This window comes from Ailuropoda melanoleuca, chromosome 1 (assembly GCF_002007445.2).
Source record: "Ailuropoda melanoleuca isolate Jingjing chromosome 1, ASM200744v2, whole genome shotgun sequence".
Lineage (NCBI taxonomy): Eukaryota > Metazoa > Chordata > Mammalia > Carnivora > Ursidae > Ailuropoda > Ailuropoda melanoleuca.
The window spans coordinates 146479869-146503798 of record NC_048218.1 but is presented as its reverse complement, the minus strand read 5'-3'; the positions used below and the strand labels follow the sequence as shown (position 1 = coordinate 146503798).

The window sequence follows — 23930 nt, the reverse complement described above, 5'->3', positions numbered from 1 at the left end:
AATTCTGGCAGGGATATATGGTGGGAAGAATACAGGGTGGTTGGTAACTGTCAGGAGGGTGCTGCAGAGAGGGCAGGCAGCAGTGTTGGTGTGAAGAAGGGGCAAGATAGGTAATATTTCCCAGCTGGCCCACCCCTTCTGCAGCCCCAGAGAATCAACCTCATCGTTTCCAGCCTCTGAGCTTGGGTGGAGGTGAGAGAGGCCCAGACAGGCAGGAAATTTATGTCACTTCTTTACCTTTCTAGTTCCCTCTGCCCTTCTATAATTAGCCCCATTTCGCAGATGTGGGAGCTAACACATGGACCTCAGTACATAGACCACTTTCGTGTCTGGGAAAGGGAGAAGGATGGAATGCAGGTGTCCTAGCTTCCCATCTCCCAGGAAACTGTGGGGGCAGTGGAGAAAGAGTTGGGTTTGGGGTTGTTTTCCCAAGCCAGGCTTGTACAGGGTAATGTTTCTGTTTCTGAGGCTCATTCGGTCAGTGAAGTAGGTGGGATTTTCATGAGACAGAAAAGGCTCGAGAGATTCAACGTCAGGCAAATCTCAGGGCTCTGAAGGCAGCAGTCCCAGGGTTTCTTGACTTCCCGCCTAGTGTTCTTTGAACAGACTCCTTTCTCCTGTCTTCTAACTTTCTCTTAAATTCTGAATACTTTAACCCTTGCTTGTAGTAAATGTATTTGTAGTTCTAAAATGTGTCTATTTCCTACAGAAATCTAGCGTGCCTAGGGGAGAATCGATACTAAAATACCCTTTTTATTTTTAAAGTGGGTTTTAAAGGCCTATTGTGGGGGAACTGAGATGTCAATGTGACCCGGAGGCGCAGTTGAGATCGGGCTTCTATTGGCTGCCACAGCTGGGCCCAGGCTCTGCCACAGTTGGCTCACGTGTAAGCCTTATCATGCAAATCCGAAGGCTGGGGCATGCGCACTGCATGGGGGGGGGGGGGGTCCTTTACATACCTCTCCATTATTCTTTTTCTTTGCAAAGGCCAACTTTAAAGGATAGTAAGATCTGATTCTCTCTTCAGTTGAGGTCCCCTCCCTCATCTCTGCCTCTCAACGAATTAAAAAATTCCCTAGCGGTTGGTCTGACGGGAAGAGTGTCAACTTCGCTGCTCCCATTCCTTTCGGCTTCGACGCTCTCCACCCCTATCCCCCCTCCCTCCCATGTGAGTTTCAGTCCAAAGTGCAGGAGCGTGGATGGACCAAGAACTTGATGGGCACTAGTGGCAGTCACCAGTCAAGCTGCACCGCACACCCCCAGGCACCAGTCCCGGCCGCTAAGAAGCTCAAGGCCAGCACTTGCGAGCCCGCCTGCGTGCGTGTGGGCTGCTGCTCTACGGCTCCGAGCCCCCACCTCTCGCGAGACACGCGTGACTCAGGGAACGCCTGCAGGGGTGTCCTCTAAACCTCTCCGAGACCCCCTATGCGGGCACGGGGACCCCAGGGATCCATCTCCTTGGAACAGAATGGCCTTTTCTGGAAAGGGATCTCAGTGGGCGAGAAATAGCCACCATTACGTTCAAAGCCTCCCGCGGGAAAGCTCCGTGTCTCTGCTCAGAGCTCTGGCCGACCCGCGTGCGGCGTCGCGCGGAGGACCGCGCCCACACGCGCTCCCAGAATCGCAGTCAGCTCATTCTCCCTGGCAGAAACAGGCGTCGCTCCTCTGGCTTTCAATTACTCTCAGCTTACCTGCAGGGCGAACAGATTTGTATTTTTCCACCAAAAAACCTCTTGCTCTGGATTCCCCCAGATTTCCCCTTCCTCCTCATACGACCTCAGCCCAAAGAAGGGCAAGATAGCGGTTTGATTCTTTGATATGACACAAATAATTGTTGCATCATGTAACTTCCTGCATCTTGGTTTTAATTTGCAGTGAACCAAACAAAGATATTTGCAATTTTAAAATAAGCACTCGATTTAATAAATGGGAACATTGTGCAGGGAAGACTATGCCCCCCCCCACCCCCTTCAGAAGACGTTATTAGCTCTGACAGCATGCCGCTCAGGTTTGCGGAGAGGATTTTGTAAAGGGATGACAGACAGGAAGGCCAGCAATCATGGGCTCCTTGGGCTGAAGCTTTTTTTCTTTCTTTCTTTCTTTTTTTTTTTTTTATCAGAATGTTCTGTTCGATGCCATTTATCCTTGATGATAGAAAATTGCGCTGTTGCCAGGACGCTGCTGCTTGCCGCTGAAATAGAGGGCAGGAGCCACATTTCCATTTTCCGGCTTGAAAGCTATTCAAATGAATTTGTGGAGAGGGGGGGAACGTCTAGCGATAAACAAATGAGAATAAATCGAGTTCCCCTTTCCATTCTTTCCTTTAAATGGGTAGCTCTTCATTTCCGATATAAAGATTTTTGTTCATCAGTGTGTGGGAATACCTGGGAGATAGTGTAAGCCAACGTACAATTTATTTTGATGTTCTTAAAGTGACTAACCACATAAACATTTAAAAAGAATGCATGTCTAAACATATATAAAGTGTAAGAATTATATATACATAGATCCCGTACCTACATACCTTCACACAATTCCAAAATACAATGCGAGATACACTCTTTCAGCAGAGTTTCAATCGAATATAATTTGCAAGTAATGCTGGCTGTTGGTAGTTATGGGCTTCTTACTCTTGTAGATACAGGAATTGTTAGATGGGATCATTTTTAAAGCCCTCCCTCATGTTACATATTTCAAAACGTTATATAGTTTAATTACCCTGTAGGTCTTAACTGATTTAAACACTCTCCCCTCCCAAAAAATTGATAAAAGTCACCCTTTGTTATGGAATTGTCTCAAGTTAATTTTCCAGATTTACCTTTAAAGTTTTCTAAGCAAATACAAGTCAGAAGAGAGGGTACACCGAACTTCTAACCAATGTGAAAAGAAGAGGCTGGAGCCTGTACTTCCCTTCCTAAGAATTTCGATTTTCTGCTAGCTTAAAAAGGTCACATATTACTAGGAGCTCAAGGAATCATGTTCAAAATATGAAATTTTAAAAATGAGAATTTAAAAAATACAGCGCACTAGAAAATGTACATAAACATTAGCAATGTCTTGACAGAAACTGTAAAACTTGTGAGGCTACCACTGCGTTTTAATAACTAAATAATTTTTACTGAATTCTAACTCTAATGTTTTGTTTCAAAGTCGGATACCCGCGTTAGAAAATTTTCAGCAATATAAAGTCTTAAAATGCTGCGACTAATTGTATTTGGGATTTCAAGTGGTACTTTAAGCTTCGAAAAAAAACACCACCCTACGATATTTTAAAACTTAACATTTTAAAAATGAATTGTGGGTCTCTAACTACTATCCTTTCAGCTACAGGATGTTTTCCGAATGATAGGCCACCGCTGTGCAAACCAGGGCTGCAGAGAGAATAATACTGTAAGAACAGAGGGTGAGTTGATATTGATGTTTCGAACTTTTCCAATAGAATTTTCGGGCAACTCCCTCAGCCAGCCAGGATTCCAAGTTAACCGATTCCCGAACAATTCTTACTTAAATGAAAATTTCCTTGTTAACAAATTAGCATGATAATGAGAAAACAATTATCAACACCGTCAGATCCCGCTAAATAAAGCAAGGAAATGGCCTAGGAAAGTCCAATTTGCTAGCGTGTGTTGTGATTGAAACAACTGGAGGTGAGCGTAGCGTGTTTAGGCACTGAAGGAGATGCCTCCCCTTCCTTATCTTGGCCCTGGGAATTGTGTTCCGGACAAAAAGCTTCACCAGCAGGCTGCTTTTCCAGTTGAGGCAATTCACCAGGTTCCTCATTGAATTCCCCCTCCAGGTAGGAGCTTGGGGGCGGGCAGCGGGAGTCCGGCGCCGCCAGGACGCAGAGGCGAAGGCTGGAGCGCTCGGGCGGGGCTGCGGGGGCTGCAGCAGAAGGGACCCCAACCCCGCACCCCTTGCCCAGGAAGGAGCCTGACTTAAAAGCTCCCCAACGCTCCGCACGGGACGGGCGTAATGGACGTTACGCAAAAGGAGGTGGAACCTCCTTGGGTGTCAGGGCGGGGATACGCGCGGGAAGGACCCCGGGTCCCAGGCGTCGGGTCCTATCTAGACCTTTATTCCGGATCTATTCTGCGGAGTCGTCTTCTCCAGCCACTTCCTGGGCTTTGGCCACGTAGCATGGCTGGGTTTGAAGGGTGAAAGGGAAGTGGTGAAAGGAAAAAAAGTGGTCTTCGAGCGCTGACCAAAAGGAACTTGAAAGAGCGAACAGGACGAAGGTGCTCTCAGGAAATAGCAGGGCTCAGCTGGGTGAATGGGCTGTCGGGATCGGGACTTCTTGTGGGGGTGTCTTTGTGTATCTAGGCGTGCAGAATTGAGGAAAAGGTGAGTTTGGGGTGGAATTGTGTAAACCAAGAGTGGAGACCATGGGATCACGTCCCGGACGGAGAGAACCTCCGCCCCCACCCCCGGAATCCGGTTCTCCCTGGCAGTTCCGAGTCCCTAAAAACTGCAGGTTGAGCTACACTCTGGCGCGCCCTCTTCTAGGTAATGCAGCTGAAATCACAGTCAAGTTTGGCGGAGGGGAGCTTTTTCTACCCCTCCAAAAGGTGTATACACTAAGCATTAAAAATAGAAGTGATTTTTCCTTCACTTTCCGAGATCCCAGGAATATAGGACTTGCCTTTTTCTCAACAAAAGAACAAGCACCTCTGAAAGGCTGCAGAAACACTCACTCTTTAGGGGAGCCGGCATCCAGGAATGTCACACGCGGTGAAAACACAAAAGCTCAACATTTTGATATTTTAGAAGATTTTCCCTTCTTTTAAATCCTCTGCGTAAATGCCTGGTTGTAACGTGAAAGTGCTTTAGTGTGAAAACATGCTGCAGGGTTCCCTTCTTTTTTTATGTGTACTAGCAGCTGCAAAACATTCCAAATGAACTAGAAGGTCATTGTGGAGACTTATTAATATGACATTCGGTGCTGGCCTCATCAAGGAGCCAACAGCCTCGCCCCAGAAAATGAGAAAAGAGAAAGCCAAGGCGCTTAAAAATACCAAGTACTTTAAATTCTGCATTGCCTCCCAAATCCCAAATAACTTTTCATAGTTAGCCTTTGGACTGTTAACCCACCACATTCATATTCCGTTTTCCCTGTGTCCCAGGGCTGCATTTGTAGTTATTTCTTACATCTCCAGAGCTCTGAGATGTGCAGTGCAAACAGTAAAGAATCACATTAATCCTGCTTTGATCTCCAAAGGAAGATCATAGCACAAATCAGGTCAACACACAGATAGACGCTGCTGTGAAAAGCAGCCCCCCCCCTTTTCCCTTTTCTTTGTGTGTGTGTTTGTTTGTTTCTTCAAGATATCTTTCTTGGCTTCAGGACATCCGTTGCCATTTGGCAAACTGGAAAGTGTCAATATGAACTAAAAATAACTTTTAATATAAAAGCTGGAGGATGAAATATCTTAGATGAAGCCTTTTTTTTTTTTTTTCTTTTTCGTCTTACAGATGTAGATACTGGAGTTTATGTCCTCATCTTTCTACCTGGTTATTTGCATAAATACATTGGACCATTTTTCAGATACATGCCCCAAACACAACCTCCACAGGAACTTAATTGCCTGAAAAAAGTTATATTTCCTCTGCCTTTCTTTACCCTGAATCCTGTAGGCATAGAATAATAGTAGTTAATCTGCTCAGATAATTTAAGACTTAAAGATTAGGAGGCCTATATTGACAATTTCAAAATTCAAGTCTGAGTGCTTTGGCTAAGCAAAGCTTAGGAGATGACAGATGTGATAAAAGAACTGCCAAAAACTAGACTTTATTAGACTAAAAAGTGTGATGTTTTTGTGGTTTTGAAAGAAATGATTGTTATAATGCTCACTCAATCCAAATGTGTCCCTAAACAAACAACTATAGGGTATTTTATTTTATACTACCTGATATTTATACACACAATACGGTATTTCACTCTGCTTGCACACACACCCAGACAAATTCTACAGTGCTTTTCAAGCCACCTCCCGCACAAATAAATACAGCTAATCGGGTTGTATAGTTAGTATAGCTGCTGCATACTCCACATACGCGACGTGTATGTAATCATAAACATTTGTGTTATGTACACATTGTTCGCCTCATTTCTCAATTTTCTGTCAGTGCATCAACATTATATTGCAAGAAGCCACTTGAGAAGCTGTAGCTGCCACCAGCTTTTTTCAGAACTTGTTGAATGGGAGGAACACATACAGATATCTGAATTTGTTAAAAAATGCTCTTCTGTTTCACATCACCCCTATTACAGTTGATTTTCATTTAATCTCAGTGGGCCAGCCTCCATGACAGCCCAATTCACACTGACACTGAGGCTACCCAAATGCTTCTACATGTTGGACAAAGTACATTAAGCTGCTTTGCATCAAACATGTCCTTTTAAAGTGATTTTAGATGAGTTTGGGAATATAGCCTGGAAGGCCGACTACCACGGAAAGAGAGTGTACAGGAAGGAAGAGAGCAAAGAGAGAAGCAGGTGAGGGGAAAAAACCCCGTGGGTGATGACTTAGGCAGAGAGCCCTTTCATGGCCATAGATCCTGTCCTGTGAATTGCTGAGGTTATTTTCAGACTCTGTCTGTTCTCACCTCGGTGGCCTCCCTCTTCCCTGATCCATTCCTCTAAATATGTTACCATTAAAATCAGCTTCTGGAGAATCTGTAGTGGAAGCTGCCAAATTATTTCTTTATAGGATGTTGGGGATATTTTAATGGATATAGATACATAAAGCATTGCATTCAGCCTCTTAGGAATGCTTATTTTGGAGATATTTAACTGAAAAATGTTATTGTCACGTTCATATGAGCTGATTTGTGTGTTGTCTTACTTGTGACTTAACCTGCTTCTGCAGTTCATTTTATAAGCTAACTTTATACATATTTTGAAGTAAAAAATATTTTCTCTCAAGAAAAGCAATGAACGTTGGATACTTGTTGGTCCTTAACGATGGAAATAAGCATTACATCTTAATTAGCTTTAGAGTTTTGCTAAAAATTCTAATCTCTACAATCTGCTCTTTTCCTTTTACCAGGATCCCAAGAGCCTAGTCTGTCGCATGTGTGTAAGGGGAGAGAATAGGCCTCCTTGTCTTTTTAATTAAAGTTTATGCAGCTTGTAGAAAGTAGTAATTTTCTAGAAAATTAGATCATTTTAGATCACTATAGTTCCACTCTACTGTCCTAACCATGGTTCTAAGCAAATCTTGCCCTTTTAAAACCATCAATTATAAAGCAAAGAATACTGAAGAAGTATTCTGAATTTAAAGTATTCAGATTTCACAATCTGACCCTGTCTCCATGAGAGTAGGTATAAATGAAGGATTCTACCATGTATGCACGGTGTGACAACCCACATTGGTTTCTTTATGGCTTATCAGAATGACAGACAGCGGTTGCCATCTCTGCTTGTCCTGATTCTAGACGTGATGATTCACATGCACAAAGGGACTTCTTCAGTCACTGTTCTTTTTCTCAAGTTGGAAATCAAATTTAACCAGGAAGTAATCAAGGTATTGGACCGCAGGATAAAAAAAAAACCAAACAAACAAACAAAAAAACACCTGGCCAAAAAAAAATTAGGCTTACTTTAAGGGGATTCACCTAAAGTTTTTAGGGGCTCCCCATTGCCTATAGAGCAAAGATAAGCTCCACAGTTTGGCACTCGGGGAGGCTTAGAGCTTAGAGGTGAGGACCTTGGGTTCTCTAGTCAGACTGCTGCGGAATCTTGAACAAATTGTTTTTCTTCTCCATGTTTCAGTTTTTTTTTTTTTTTTAAAGATCTTGTTTTATTTATTTGACAGAGACAGCCAGCGAGAGAGGGAACACAAGCAGGGGGAGTGGCAGAGGAAGAAGCAGGCTCCTAGCAGAGGAGCCTGATGTGGGGCTCGATCCCAGAATGCTGGGATCACGCCCTGAGCCAAAGGCAGACGCTTAAGGACTGCGCCACCCAGGAGCCCCTGTTACAGTTTTCTTTTTGGACAATTAGAATGACAATTTGAACTGACATATTTGGTAATGGTGGAATTAAATGAGATAAATGCCTGTAAAAGACTTATAGTAAGGTGCTCTGTGAAAAATAAGTGTTCAAAAAATACTAGCTAATGCTTACCATTAGCATTAATATAAGGCCTTTTGGTTCCTCCTTCTGCGTATGCCATCCCCTTATTCTAGAAAGCCCTCTCTGGCTCATTGCCCACCTGGCTAACTTGTCACCTCTCCAGCTCTGCTCAAGTAATACCACCCTGGGAAGTCTTCTCTGATGCTTGAAATTAGGTGTCTGTCCTTATGACTCCATAGTACCCACTGCTTATTGCTTTCTTAGTATTTTGTAGGGTTTTTGTCTTTTTTTTTTTTGTCATTGTTACTGTCTCCCTAATTTGACAATAAGCTGTCCTAAGTGCCATGTAATATTTATCTTCCTTTCTCAGAGATTATGACTGAGCCTGATGGATAGTAAATACTCAGTATATGTATGCTGGATGAATAAATATTCAGTCTTTATGTCTTGTCTGCCTTTATAAATAAGTTGTAATTAGACAGATTCTTCTACATTTAGTTTTTGCTACTTAGTATGCCTCAAGGAGAGTACTCAAAGGGACCTATCTGTCCCATAAGTAACATTATGAAGAGTTTTGATTGTGGGCTCCGTAAGAAATTGTTGGTATTTTCAGGACAAAATATCTTCAGTAAGTTTCCCAATTTAGTTGAAGAGCTCACGAACAAGCTGGGTTACCTGTCAAATCTGTAGACATTTGACCATACTATTCAACATATGGTTTATGCATATTCCTTGGATAGTGATTTGGATGATCTATACTGGTGTTAATAGTTGGGTTTCAACTAGCCCAGTGGGCTGCCAATTAATCCAATTATGCCACTGGTTTAAACGACATATGTATGTGAAAAAGTCATTAACAGAGATTGCATGGATCGTAAGTATCTCCAAGACCATTTAGGCTTGTTTCACTGGCATCTTGGGTTCATACAAATCTGGAACAGAAATACAGGGAAACCTTCATACAGTAGGCTAATTTGAGGGGAGATCAGTATAAACCCTGATATGTCAGAATTATAAAATATATGTAACCTACCATATAGAAAATATTTACATAAGCCAGGGACCAATACTCTGTGGCCAAGACTTCGTAACGGGGTCTGCTTTAATGAGTAGGCCAGGATTCTTTGCAATCGTTTCATTAATCGTCAGAAACAGTTATTACTGGAGTGTTTGAAAGCCGTTTGTTTTCTTAAGATTAATCACCCCCTGCAACGCTCACTTAATTAGATTTGTAAACTCTCACTTCCACCAAAGGAAAAGTTAAGCCAGTTCCCCATCTTGGAATTATCAAATGTTTCAAAGGTACAAGGTCCAAATTAACTAGATTTTCCTGGAACAACTTAATAAATATATGAGTTAAGTGATAATAACAATGATTCCTACTGTTCTGCTCCTGTAAACCATAATTGATTTTGTAATCTTTCCTCTAGCCCCCTTGAAAATAAAACAAAGCAATACAAAATTTTTAAAAAATTCCACTTCTTTGTGAGAACAATAGAATTTCCATCGATGATGGAGAAATATTATGTTCCTTGAACTAAAGAATGAAGTAAATATTTCGATTTGGTTGCAGGTCCAGAGAACAGGCCTCATGGAAGCTGCAAGAAGATCTTGGGAAAGGTCAGGCAGTCTATTTTCTCGTACCTAGGCAGAGCACTCCCATGCTGTCATAGAACAGACATTATTCAAAGCCCAGTACAGCTCTTACCCAGGACTTACATGCTCTCATGAGGCATTTCAATGCCCCACTCAGACAAAGGAGGTCAAGGAAAGAGAAAGAATGGAGAGACAGGAATTTGTATTTTGCAACTGGCATAAGACAATATGGAGTATGGGATCCTAAGATTAGGAAACGGTAAATATCTAGTAAGGGAAGTGGTAAAGTTCGCTGTGCAAATGGATCTTTCCATTTCTGCCACTTCTTTTGTGGCTCTTCCTATTTATACATGCCCCACATCTTTCCATGAAGGCTTTGAAGTGGCTTTAATAATGGACATGTAAAACAAAAAGAATTCTTTTACTTCTCTCACTCTCACTCCAGACCCAAGCTATGGAGTTGCTCACAGCAGAAATTTCTGGCAATGGAACTAATCTTTTACTAGCTTTATGATTAACACAATAACACGCATAAAAATCCCTTGCTTTCTTTTTCCTATGTAGATAATATTGGTCCAGAAAAAGACTTTTTTTCTTCCCTCCAAATATCAAAATCAGTTTTTGCCACATACATATGGCCTAAGTGGTCCACCTATCAACCATATTTAAACAATATTCAAACATAAGTCTACAACTTCTCCTGGAAGCCTATTCATTGTGGTTGCTGAAAGGATAGTGTGAAAACTTTTTATTGTTTTAGATGGGACCTCCCAAGCCTGACTGTGAATTTTTATGCCTGAGTACCTAAGATACTCCAAGAAAAACATAGCTCAAACCACCACATTTTGCTTGCTTTCAGGTTCAAACCCTATAAACCACCACATTTTGTATGGTTTCCACCCCAAACCATAAGCTGGCATGAGATTCCACTAGATGCTCTGTTCAGGTCTAATTGAGATGTTTACCAACCTTGACAACATTTTTGGCTAACTTGTCACTAATTTGGAATGCAGGTGAAGCAAGCTGAGTTCTCAGCAATAATTTCTTCATTTGGATCCCTTTACTTGACAATCCCACCCCCACACCCCCGCCACCTGAGTAGGGGCCCAGAGCTATTGCATTGTCCTGGGTCAATCATTGTTACTTCCTCTGTGACATTCTACTGATGCTTGCCTTGCCTCGGACCTCACTCTTCCCTTCAAAACTTATTTCTGTATATTATTCCCTCAGGTTGTGCACTTTGCGGCTAATCGGATAAATCCGTTTTTGTTAAGGTGTTAATGGATTTAAAAATTCTTAGAGAATGCACAGAGCACTAGATTGTAAGGTCCTTGTGGGCAGACATGGTCTCTTGCTGACTATTTAGAGTTGACAGATCACATACAAGATTTCTATTTGCTAAATCTGGCAACCCTATGACCATTGTATTTCCATCTTCTAGAAACCCCCACACAGCAGGTGCTCAATAAACAATGGTTGACTGAATGAAAGTAGTGAGGGATATATATCTTAGAATCTTTTGATTTTCTCTAAATTATATTGCATAGGGAGTTGGCTTACCATGTAGGACTAGAGCCATTTTATATGATCTCAGGCCTCTGTGTCTTTGAGGGAGATTGAAGTAGGCTAATTCTGTATTTTGTGTGACCGTTTTTCTAAAAGGACATCCTTCTGCCTTGGAGGAGCTAGTGGGATAGAAAGGGGTGAGGAGGGGCGCCTGGGTGGTGCAGTCGTTAAGTGTCTGCCTTCGGCTCAGGGCGTGATCCCGGAGTTCTGGGATTGAGCCCCATATTGGGCTCCTCTGCTAGGAGCCTGCTTCTTCCTCTCCCACTCCCCCTGCTTGTGTTCCCTCTCTCGCTGGCTGTCTCTCCCTATGTCAAATAAAAAAAAGAAATCTTAAAAAAAAAAAAAAAAAAAAGAAGAAAGGGGTGAGGAAAGGAATACCTGCTGTTAGCTCCTAGTTCACTCCGAAAGAGCAATCCCAAACAACTGAGTTGGAAGGCCTTGAGGGAGTGGGAAAGCTTCTTGCTGTCATTCTTTCCTTACTAGAAGTGGGATCTCCCTTGATAACCACAAATATACAAATAGGAGCCTCCTGGGAGTTCACAGGTACTGGGAGGAGAAGTAATAACAGTAGTTTGGGCTGACTAGAATCTTTTATAAATAGTCCTAGTGCTCCCAAAGTCACCATCATGAGAATTCCTAAGGCCTCTGTGGAAGGGGAAATACTATCTTAACATGTTTATTTTATAATTATGTAAAATTATCAATTACATTTATTGCTGAAACTGCCGTAAAATCGTAAGGGTGCTCTTTGAGAGCGAGGGGCCATTGGATACAAAGTGTTGACTTTTTCTGCCTTTATTGCATCTACTGTTTTCTTCAGGAATTTTCTAGAACATTCCCAACACTTTATTATGCTTCTCCTTGGTGTTGGTCAGTCAGTATCTCTCCTAAAAATGTGACTTGGAAAGTTAAGAAATTGGTAAGTAAAGTGCTTGCTCTTCAGGGACCTCCTGAATATATCAGGTATTAGCATGTTGCCTATTTATTTAGAGCTGTGACTAAAGCTCATGGCCGATCTGTCTGTCTGTATTGGCTGCTGCTGAAAGACAACGGAGATGCTTGAACTTTGAGACAAATCAACTCTGAGCCAGACTGAGCCCAGAATTCACATTTCCACCCCCATATTCCTCCAAGTTCTGTTTTGTGAGTGGATTATCTCTGATGCTCGTTTATCTGATTTCTAGAATCTACTTCTGTCCCCAGGCACATTGTCAGATAGAGGAAAACTATGTGCTGTCTGGCTACTGAAATCTGTTCCTCTAACAAAACAAGGTCAAAATGACTTAAAAGTCTCATCCAGGGAGAGTGTTCTCAAAGGTGTAGAATTTCGGTTTTCTATGCTTGATGGTTAAAAATGTGGGTTTTGCAAATGAATAAACAAACAAACAAAAGCAGAAACAGACCCATAAATACAGAGAACAAACTGGTGGTTGCCAGAGGGGAAGGGGTAGAGGGATGGGCAAAATGGGTGAAGGGGAGTGGGAGGTATAGACTTCCAGTTATGGAATGAATAAGTCCGGGGGATGAAAGGTACAGCATAGGGAATATAGTTAATGGTATCGTAATAGGGTTGTAAGGTTACAGATGGTAATTATACTTGTGGTAAGCATAATGTATAGAATTGTGAACTCACTATGTTGTACACCTGAAACTAATGTAACATTATGTGTCAACTATCGTTCAACAACAACAAAAAAGAAAAAAACAAGAAAAATAAAATGATGAGATATTTTCAAAAATGTGGGTTTTGGAGTCAAATCTACCTGGAATGGAATTCTGGATCTGTCTCTTTGGTAGCTTGAATCAAGTTGCTCTACTCTTCTGAATTCTTGTTTCCTAGTATGAAAAAGGGAAATAATTATAGTATCTACTGTATAGGATTAATAGAATTAAATGATCTATTACATGGAGAGTTAGCCCAGAGATAGTAAGCGGTCAACAAATGACAGCCATTATTGTTCAAAGTCTGGAACAGAAGATTTTCTTTTTAAACAGAATCTCAGAATGTTTCTGTCCAACAAACACACCTGTGTGGCCTGGATTCTGCTTGTGGGCCATGATGGAAACTGTGGCAGTAATGTCCCCACACCTGGTCGGCCACATTCCTGGCTCTTCCCCTGAATGTCCAGCTTCTGGTTTAACTGGAAGTTAGGACATAGAGTCAGGATATTCTTGCACCCTCTTTCGTAGCCAAGACTAGAGCCCAGCAGGAGGGTGGGCGAGCCCTGGTGCCAATCGCAGTTGCTTCTGAATTTCCTGGCTGCTTCTCTCTACCTATCTTTCAGGGGGTGGGTGTTTTGGGGATAGTACATTTCCAGCACTGTAAAGGTGGCAGCTGAGCCCACTGCCTGAGGCTGTGCTGGGTTTCTGGCCCTGCCCCCAAACTTCCAGTGCCTTCTGGCTCAACCAGAAGTTCAGGTGTGGGGTGGCTGGTGGTGTGTGTTGGCCTGGGAGAGTGGGTGGGGTGCAGTGGAAAATACTTGAGCAATGAATCTAGAGGCCCTGCGGAAGTTTTTTTGGTTTTCTTTTGGTTTTTGGTTTTTAAGTGGAATTTTACTTTATGCCATTTGTCCCTTCTAACTCTTCTGAGCTTCCCAAGGGTTCCATCCCACCAGGAGTGTAAGGGCCACTGCAGGGGAGCTGTGAAAAGGGATGAGAAGAAGGAAGAAGTTGAGATGATTCCTCCCTTTAGCAGTCGCTTCTACCATCTCTCTGATGTTCTCTCTCTTCCTAGCATTTTTGTCCTTTTTAGTCTTTTCACTTCTGGCTATCCACAGAAATAGAACCTGAGGTTAAAAAGCTGAGGGAACCTCAAAATTCTTGTTTTTTTCATCTTTGTTCACCCTTCCAGTCCTATCTTCCATTCTCTTTGCTATTCTTCTTTTTTAGAACATAGAATAAGGGAGCTTTTCAGAAGATCAGGAAAAAAACAAAACAGAGGGAAATCAGGAAGTAAAGTAAGGAAGATAGAGAGGAGGAGGAAGAGGGTGGTGAGCCCCTCAATCCCAAGTTAACAGGAAATGATTCTGAGTTAATACAGAGCTGGCAAGGCTTTCTGTCTTATTTAAAGTACAGAAAGGAATTTGCTGAAATTTGATAAAATTGGAAAGGAAAATCCAAGTGAGGAACCCCCCCTCTCCCACAAGACTAGGGATGATATTAAACCACTAAACGTGTTGAGGAAGTCTGGCCATGTGCCTGCAGATGACCGTTCCAGATAGACTAAGAGGCTTAGAATTATCTCCTGATATTGGGGTGTGTGTGTGTGTGTGTGTGGTTATAGCTATGTGTATTTTATACATAAGGTAGAAAATATGAAAAAGCCAACTAACTTTAATCATAACGAGTATGGCGGAAATACAGAGAGGTAATAAAAGGGTATAAACTTCCAGCTATAAGACTAGTAAGTTCTGAGGATTTAATATATAACATGGTGACTACAGTTGATAACACTATGTTGTATAACTAAACATATAAATTCTCAGCAAAAAAAGGGATAAATATGTGAGGTGGTGGATGTGTTAGTTAAGTAGATGGGGGACCCTTTCATCATGTACATTATAGCAAATCACCATGATGCACACTTTAAATTTCCTACAACTTTATTTTGTCAATTATACCTAAATAAATTATTAAGCTAAAAAATTATTAAGAAGAGTAAATGTTCTCCTTTCATAGGATTATATTATTTATATGGATTTGTATAATAAACTTTTGAAATGCTATTGCAATGGTAAAAGACCCTGCTCGGAAAGACTTCTAGGTGTCTCACTTCCCTCGGCAGAGAGGCAGCTACCCACAGCCAGGAAGTGGCCACGTATATCTTCGTGCCTCCCATGCTAGGACAGTGCTGGGCACATACCAGTGTTTCTTCAGCTAAACCAAGCTGGGGGAAAATGGCGAAGGGGACATTTTTTTTTTTTTTAAGATTTTATTTACTTATTTGTCAGATTGAGAAAGAGAGAGAGAGAGAGAGAGAATAAGCAGGGGGAGCGGTGGGTAGAGGCAGAGGGAGAAGCAGGCTCCCCGCTAAGCAAGGAGCCTGATGGGGCTCAGATCCCAGGACCCTGGGATCATGACCTAAGTTGAAGGCAGATGCTTAACCGCTTAACCGACTGAGCCACCCAGATGCCTCTGAAGGGGAAATTCTAAGGAAAAGTTATTAGTTGTTTGTTTGCTTATTTCAGCATCTTATTGTCTTGGTGATCTGATTTAGAAATCCACTCCCATTTTTCTCTTGAGACTAAACTCTCAGAACTAATTGAGACGATTTTTTCTGGCCCCCATTTACTGAGCGCTTCATCTGGTCAGGCCTTTAACTATCCTGGGGCTCAGTACTCATCACAGGTGATACCACTTAACGCTTACACAGCCCAGAGACGTGGGGATCTTGAGTGTTGTGTACAGCATCCTGCTCATGGCCAGGACTCTGTACATCTTCAACAACAGCAGCAACAGCTGCGAGAGGAATCCAAGCACCGATTTGTTGGAATAAAGCAGAGCAGGGCTTTCCCATATGGTAGATATATCTCAGATGGCTTTATTAGATGTGGGGTGATTTTTCTTGTAGCCTAAGGGCTTTCTGGAGGGAATCTGAAATCTTTTCACTTATGCCCACATCATTGCCAGATGTGGATACAGTGGAATAGACCTTATCCTCTGTGTGTGTGTGTGTGTGTGTGTGCACGTGTGTGTGTATAAAAGTGGCAAATTCTGGTTCCCATAACAAGTTTCAGTTCATGTCACTTTCACTTTCTTACGCAAAAATTTCTTGTTGAGCCTTTCAAATGTGCAGCAGGACTCTCCCTGCCCCACCAGAATATGTTATGGGTCAGACTGTGTTCACCAAAATGTAAAACTAGCAGCAGTAAAATAATGATAAAACATGGTAATTTCATAAAGGACCTTCTAGTCTTGTATTCTAATAGTAGGATGTAATGGAGTGCTTCACCAAAACTTAAAAATTCATAAGGAGTACTGATACCATTAATCAGAATGTGCCATGCGAACAGCTCAGGGATCTGTTGTATTCAGCTGTCATGTGGTTGCAATCATACCTTTTTAACTGCCATCAGAGGTAACTGTCAGCAATACCATGTCTTCTCTGCAGTCTATTGCAGCTTCAGGTCCCCAGGGTTCCATCCTGAGTCCAAGGTGATTTGTACGGTACGCTAATGACCTGCTGATTGTCTGCACAAAAGCATAATCGTACACTGTTCAGGCAACACTGTGATTCCACACAAAAGCAAAGGACTGTCTGGTGTCAAAATAATACCATAGTCTAACTTTGATAAAGGTTTTTTAACTGACTATAGGTACTGTTTGGTGCTAAAGCATGTGGCAGAAATAATGTTTATTCAAATAACTAACAAGTTGGCAGCAGGAGAAATTTCAGGAATGTGTGTGTGTGAGTGTGTGTGCGTATGAAAAGGATGCTATTTGACAGCTGTTTCTGGCCCGATTTTTGGTTCTAATTTTGAAAGGTATACAAACTAGCAAATATCTTTGTTTCAGTTAGATACTTATTCATGTTGGTGATTATTAATGCACATTTTAAATAATGTCACTGAAGGGTTTTCTTCCTAGGGAGTGAGGATATGTGGTGAACACTATATCTATTTTCCTATTATCTTTTGACCGACCTCCCCAGTCTGTCTCCATGAGCAGGTTTGGGGCTGTAGAGAGCCAGGTGAAGTCATCTCAGTACTCTTCCATGGATGTGACGCTCCCAGAGCGTCTCCCCTCTAAACCTGAGGACAGAGAAGAGAACCTGTCCAGTGATGGAAAAATGGAACACACTGAAAATCGTAGCCTGCTCCTCTTTTTTCCTGCCCCCATGCTCCACTGGCTGCAGTCTGGCCAGTATGTGTGTGTCTAATAGGCTGGTTCTTCCCTACGGGGTCTTGTCACCAAGTCATTTATCTGTTTAGCGATGGAGGAGAATTCCTGCTAAGACTCTGATCCGGATTCCAAAGCTAGATTCCAAGACTTGACTTGTTTGCTTGTTTCTTCATTCATTTGTTTCTGCTTTCACCCATTCGGTGACTGTTTTAAACCCGTTGTTATATACCAGGCACTATGCTAACCACCGGGATGATAACGATGAATAAGATTTGGCTTCAGCTCTCAAGCCGTTTGTTGTCCTGTAGGAGTCAACTGGCTATTACCAAATGCTTAAGAGACAGATTATCAAGGATCATTTGTCAGCTCAGTTCTGAAAGAATTTGAAGAGAATGAGAGTTGCAACATGTTGACAAAATGAAAGCTCTTCCACTAGACTGTAAGCTTGTTTAGGGCAAGAAGCAAGTCTTGTCCTTGGAATTATTTACAGCTCTGACTGCAGGAAGGACACAGAGCCTATGTTATATAAAACGTTGTTGACATTTTTGGAATTTTGGAATTGGAATTGAATTTTGGAATTTGGAAAAAAAAATCTTCAGCAATGGACAGTAAATTGCAGATGCCTAGAGTAGGGGCTTTGGGGTCAGCTAGGAGTTTGGCCTCTACTGATACAGCTTCACTTAGTAACCAGTAATGGCTCTCACCCCATCAAGTTTATTTGTCCATTTCAAAACATGTGTGCTTAACACCTGTGATATGTCAGTGCAGGTGCTCAGTGTTGTGGATTCAAGAGTGAACAAAATGGAAACAGGATTTTTCCTCATATAGCTCATGGTAGAGGGGGTATGGGGATCTCAGAACAGATAGAATTCCAATAAGGCGTGTTAATTTTTGTGAGAAAGGAGTCCTACTGTTGCCCAGGAGTCATCCTTGGTGACTGCCGAGGGGAGGGGTTCGATGGTCAGGGAGATGAGTGCTCCAGCCCATAGGGACAATGTATCAAGCCCTGGAGGTGAAAATGATCATGGTGCATTCCAAGGACTTAAATATATATTCAGAATCATCAAGCATCGCAAGCTTCACCGACTGAGCCAGCCAGGCACCCCCAACTTTGTGCTTTTAAATAGGATCTTTATCACTGTTATTGGTCCTTTTTTATTCCTGGACCCTGTGTATAGAGAAGGGTCCTCCTTTTCCTTCTGCTTTGGTGACCATTGTAGTTCTCCCAGAGTGTTCTGGGCCATCACAATGTTACCTCTGAAGTTGCTTCTTTGGAACACTTCATTCTTGTCTATGTGATGTTACAACCAATGAAAACCAAGCTTGGTAAAGATGAAAATCTTTGCTCCCTTCCCTTTTGGAACTTTCTGGTAATTGCATTCTCCTCCTCATACCCTCGGAATGCAGCTTTGGTATTATCTTTGGCTGTCCTCAGGGCTGCTTCTTAAGCACTTGTGGAGAGAGAACTTGTATTTTTTACAGAATAGACCTTATTTTCACTCAGAGAATATTCCAAAATCCTGTCATATTTTCCTTTCTGACATCTCTAAAACTCATCTTTTCCCACTGGTCTCCAATAGCTAAAATCCTTTCCTGCATTTTGGACCTCTCTTCTTCTTCTCCTTATAAATACCTCCATTGTGGTCTCTATTCTTGAATTCTGTCTCTGTTAAAGCAATCTCTTTGGTGCCTTCATTACAACATCTTTTTAAAATGCTCTCCCCAGTTTCTCTCATCTGCATTAAATCTGGACTTTAGGGATGGACATGCACTGCTCGTCCTTGCCTGATTTTTTCCCCCTCCTGGTTTCTTATATTTCTTCTTCATTTCTTAATACCTTGACCTCCTTATATGTGTTCTTTTTATTTTTCTCATTCACTTTTTTGTTTTCTTAGGCAGTTTTCAAGCTGTCTCCTCCCTAGCCAAGGACATTTTCTTTCCTTTTTACATGCCAAACCCAGCCTCAAACAAGTTGTATCCTGAAACCCCTCTCTTGTTTTTCTCATAGGTTTCTTCCTCATTTGTTAAGGTCTCCCTCTTCATAATGTTGGCCTTTTCTTTATCAAGTGATGCCACTGCTCCATAATAAGTGCATATATGCTTTTTGATATAAGCAGATCTATTATTTTCTAAGGAGGGTCTCTGCTATTAATTGACTTAGGTCCATTCTCTCGCTTCCATTGCCACTACCTTGAGGTTGACAGTTACCTCCCATTTAGTCACACTGCCTCAGCTCTCTCTCCCAGCTATTCTGCCCTTAACATCATGCTCAGGATGTCTTTCTGATCTGGTCTTTCTTTTCTTAAACAAAACAGAACAAAACAACAAAATTTCTGGCTTTCCCTGGCCTGTGGAATGAGATTTACCTTCTTCAGGTGTGCATCAAGAATCTTCATACCATCGCCCCTCCTCACCATTCCAGATTCCGCCTGTCACTCTGTACCCCGAATCCTAAATTCCAGTCACATGGAACTGCTTGAGGAGGCAATTTACTACATACAGAGGTTGAGAGTGAACTGCTATAGACCAAATTCAGGCTTCAGAATTCTTTACCATTTAAAAAAATAATAATAAAGTGGGACTAATAATATCTACCTTTTTTTTCTTTTCTCTTTCCCCCCAAGGACTTTATTTATTCACTTATTTTAGAGAGAGACAGAGAGAGCGTTAGTGAGGGGAGGGGCAAAGGGAGAGGCAGAGAATCCCAAGCGGACTCTGCGCTCCTCACAGAGTCAAACATGGGGCCTGATCCCATGACCTGGAGACTACGACCCTGAGCTGAAACCAAGAGTCAGACACTGACCCACCCAGGCATCCCATTTTGTCATTTTTTTAAACCAAAAGATTTCATGTAAAAATCTCTCTTTCTGGTTTCTCTCAAAAAATATGGCAATACTGCATCATACGCCCACCTGGGAACAGAGTGTTGGAGTTGAATGGTGGCTGCCCCTTTAGATGAAAATAGGCTTTTCTCCATTTTGCCAGCTTCTGCCACTCTGTTTTGTATCCTCAACATTGAGGCAAAGTGTCGTTTATCATTGCTCTTGTGTTTTGTTTGCCTTATAGTATTAGGAGAAAATTGTAGCACATCTCTATAGATAAGATGGGCAGATGCTATTTTGTATTTCAAGAAACATATGGGACCTACTTTACTCTTTCATCCTCCTGGCCCCTGCAGGCATCTGAATTTGGCTCTCTGACAAAGTGGCTTAGTAGTAGGGTGTCTGTGTTCAAATCCTGGTTCCATTGCTTGCTAGCTGTGTGGTTTTGGGCGAGTTACATAAGCATTCTCTGCCTAACCTTCCACCACGATAATATATACCTCACAGAGTTTTTGTGAAAATTATGTGAAATAATCTATGTAGAGAATTTAGCAGAAAGACTGAAACATGGAAAGAATTAATAAATTTTAGCTACATTGTTGTTGTTATTGTTATTATTATTATTCTAGTTTCCCAAAATCTAATAGTGGGAATATCAGAATCATGAGGGACATGATTTGGGGCAGATTCTTTTGGTGCCTATTTAGCCACACCCTTCTACCTATTACTTTTGTCCCTCAGTGGCTATGGGCCTGGCCAAGTTGTTTAACCTCACTATACCTCCACCTTACCATCTGTAAAGTGTTAACAAGAACAGCATAATAATAGTATCCACATCTTTGGTTATGATGTATCATTTGAGAGAACCATGTGCTGTGTATCACAGGTGTCTGCCACATAAGAAATATGCAGCAAACGGTAGACGTTATGGTCATCAGCTGCCCTGGCAACATTTTGCCTCTGTTGCCCAGGGGAAGCCGCCGGTAGTTGTGAGATGCAGGGAGCCCGGAGATCCACCTGTATGTGATACGTGGTACCCGCACATCTATATGGGCTTTTCAAAAATTGAAATCTAATTTGCATACCATAAAATTCACTCTCCTAAAATGTATAATCAAGATTGCACCAAGTTATATAATCATCACAATTAATTCCAGAATGTTTTCATCAACCCCCATACCCATTAGCTGTCATCTCTCAAGCCTAGCCCCCAGCCCTTGGCAACCACTAATCCACTTTCTGATTCCATGGATTTCCTGGTGTTTGTCTTCAGGACTCTGCCTTGTGCCCTAATTGTCAAGAGCTCTTTGATATTTGGGGGACCTTCCAGCTGGCTCCACGGTGTTGCTAGGTTGAGGGGTGATAAGCAAAGCATTGGAGTGGTTCCAACACCCCACAAATCAGGCTCCCCCAGGGAACCTGTTAACATTCCTGTGCCTCCCCTGGACCCACTGAACTGGACTGTTGTCCAGGAAGGGGAAATTACGACTCCGGTACTACCCAAATACTGCTTTAGAGTTTGAAGAACACCATCCTCCTGCCTAGAGCAAAGAAAATGTGTTGTGCTCGTGAAAATTTACTTGGGCTGGGCTGTGGACTGGGATTTAAGAGATTGAGGCTCAGTCTTGGCCCTACCTTTCAGTCAGTCCTTATGTGATACCGGGTAAGCCACTCACCTTTTGGTCTGCTTCTTTGTCAAGTGAGGAGGGCAGATACCTGGAATGCAGACATGACCACTGGTATCTGTAGGAGGCTTTTCTATAGGCTTAGACATCAGTTCTAAAGAATCCTCTTCATGTGTTCTGAGTACAGAACTGATTCTCAGTCTGGGCTTAGCAGCTGTTCATATTTTTGTGACATGGAGGCAAAGCTGCAGAAGCCCACTGTTTGGAGTTTTGGTGATTGGTATGGAATCGTGTTGAGATTAAACAGGAAGTATGGGAAGCCCCTCCTCTTTTCTTGCTCACTTTCCCTTCTTCTCTCTTCTTCCCATATTCCAGTAATTAAGATTGCAAATAATTTTAAATTGCAAATAGCCCATGGGAATGCTAAAGTCACCAGTTGTTAATACTCTAGTATAAAATACTCAGATCTAACAACTGGAAGATCTTTGGTTTAAGCTAGTCTCTGTCATATTAAAGACATTTGAGTGAGTAGATAATGGCATGTGCACACTGGGTTCCTGGAGCCTGAGAAAGGGGACAGATGGTACAGCAAAGGAGAGGATGTTAGTCAAAGACAATTACTGATGTGGCAGTTTTGCCCAGTCCCTGGGCAGTGGCACTGTAATACATCTCCTATGATGCTTTTAGTGGAGATGCCCTACACTAGTGATGCTTCGAATAGACTGTCTTTGCATGAGGTTATTATCATTCTGTCTTATTCTGTTAATGACTCTGAGAATCAGTCATTTTGGATGCCAGGAACTGAGTAAGGCTTGGGTGACTGTGCTTCTATTTTTTCATAGGGTCTTAAATCATTTGTCCCCAAATATTGTTATTTAATTTATCTCTTAGGTCACAGAATCACAACTCCATTCAGGTCAGCTCTGTGAGACACTGAAGAAACAGCAGCTGTTTTTAGATTCCATGGGCTCTCTTTCCTTTTTCCCTAGTATGTCCCTCCCGAGCCCACTCATTCTACATTCTTTCTGCATGCAGAATCACTTGTATTTAACTGCAATTACAGTTTTTCCTCTTTGATAAAGCAAAATAAATGAAGAAATAGAGAATCCTCAGGCATACTTTGTGTGTGCCTGTAGTCTCCAGCCCATTCTTCGGAAAACCACAGACTTCATCTAGATGCCAGCATGTCCGTCATCGGAGTTTGTTCAAGTGGTGTATTTACCAAGATCTTCACTTGAGCAGTGGCTTAACTTTTTAATCTTTGATTTATAATTTTACAGGAACCTCTTTGGAGGAGCATGACCTTTTCCTACATTGCTTCCCACCACTGCCACTGAACTTCCTGTATCCTGGCCCAAGACACCATCACCAAGAAGACCTTCCAGATGGGCCACTTATCCCCTGAGAGAGGAGGAACATCAACTGCAGTTTCCAACTAGATTGCCTTCTTCACGTCAAGTAATGGCTGCCATCAGGATCCAGTTAAAGACAGAACAGCTGGACAGCTGCTTGGAGGACTAAACTATAAGGGCACCAAAACGACCACAGAGTGCGAAAACATCCTTGGAAATATACAGAGAGGAAAATAATACTAGCACTTATTTTAGGGAGAACTCTGTGGAATTGGAAGGAATGGTTTGATAAATTCCTTATGGGTAGAAAGTAAGGTGTAATCAAATGTAGAGGAGCATGGGGATGTTTTACTACAGGGCTTCCATTTGTCCTACCGAAATATATAATTTGGATGCCCCATCTGGATTGTTTGTGACCATAGAAGGTAGGCAGACTATCCCACTGGTCCGCCTGCTCGGTTCCTCCCCACACAGAGCTCAGCCTGTCGCCTGTCCCCGTGTAAAGATCTGGCAAGTAGTGGTTTGAAGGAAACACCAATTTATTAGCCTACATGTCTCCATACTCTAGGGGTTGAAAATGAAAACATAATCATAGACTATCTTCCAGTTCTAGGATGTTAGTCCTTAGTATGTCTTCATTCACTTGAGGGTAAAGATTAACTAACACAGTAGATCAAGTCAAATACAGCTTGAACTCTTAGCCTATGGGCTGGGTGATCAGACTCTGTGTTGAGTTAATTCGATCAATGGAGACACTAGGTAGAGTTGAGATCTTTAAAAATACTTGGCTGAAGGGTGATATTACTGATTATTTGTAGATGAGGATGTCAAGGAACATTTTTAGAATCATAAAATATGGAATTGGTAATCACATTAAAAAATTCAACAAATAAAGCACCTACTGGACACTGGAGACCTAGGTGTAAGATAGACATGGTTCCAGGGCTCCTGGGTGGCTCAGTCGGTTGAGCATCCAACTCTTCATTTTGGCTCAGGTCCTGATCTCAAGGTTGTGAGATCAAGCCCCTCATCAGGCTCTGCATTGAACTTGGTGCCT

General features: G+C 42.1%; 1 long non-coding RNA gene across 1 annotated transcript in view; it reads left to right on the top strand.

The window, feature by feature from the left end:
- The window catches only part of LOC117803738, a 42142-nt gene extending 19112 nt beyond the window's left edge, over positions 1-23030 (top strand). The window contains exon 3 of the long non-coding RNA XR_004627760.1: positions 22802-23030. This is a non-coding gene — a long non-coding RNA (uncharacterized LOC117803738). The remainder of the gene's footprint in view (positions 1-22801) is intronic.
- Positions 23031-23930: the final 900 nt, after the last annotated feature.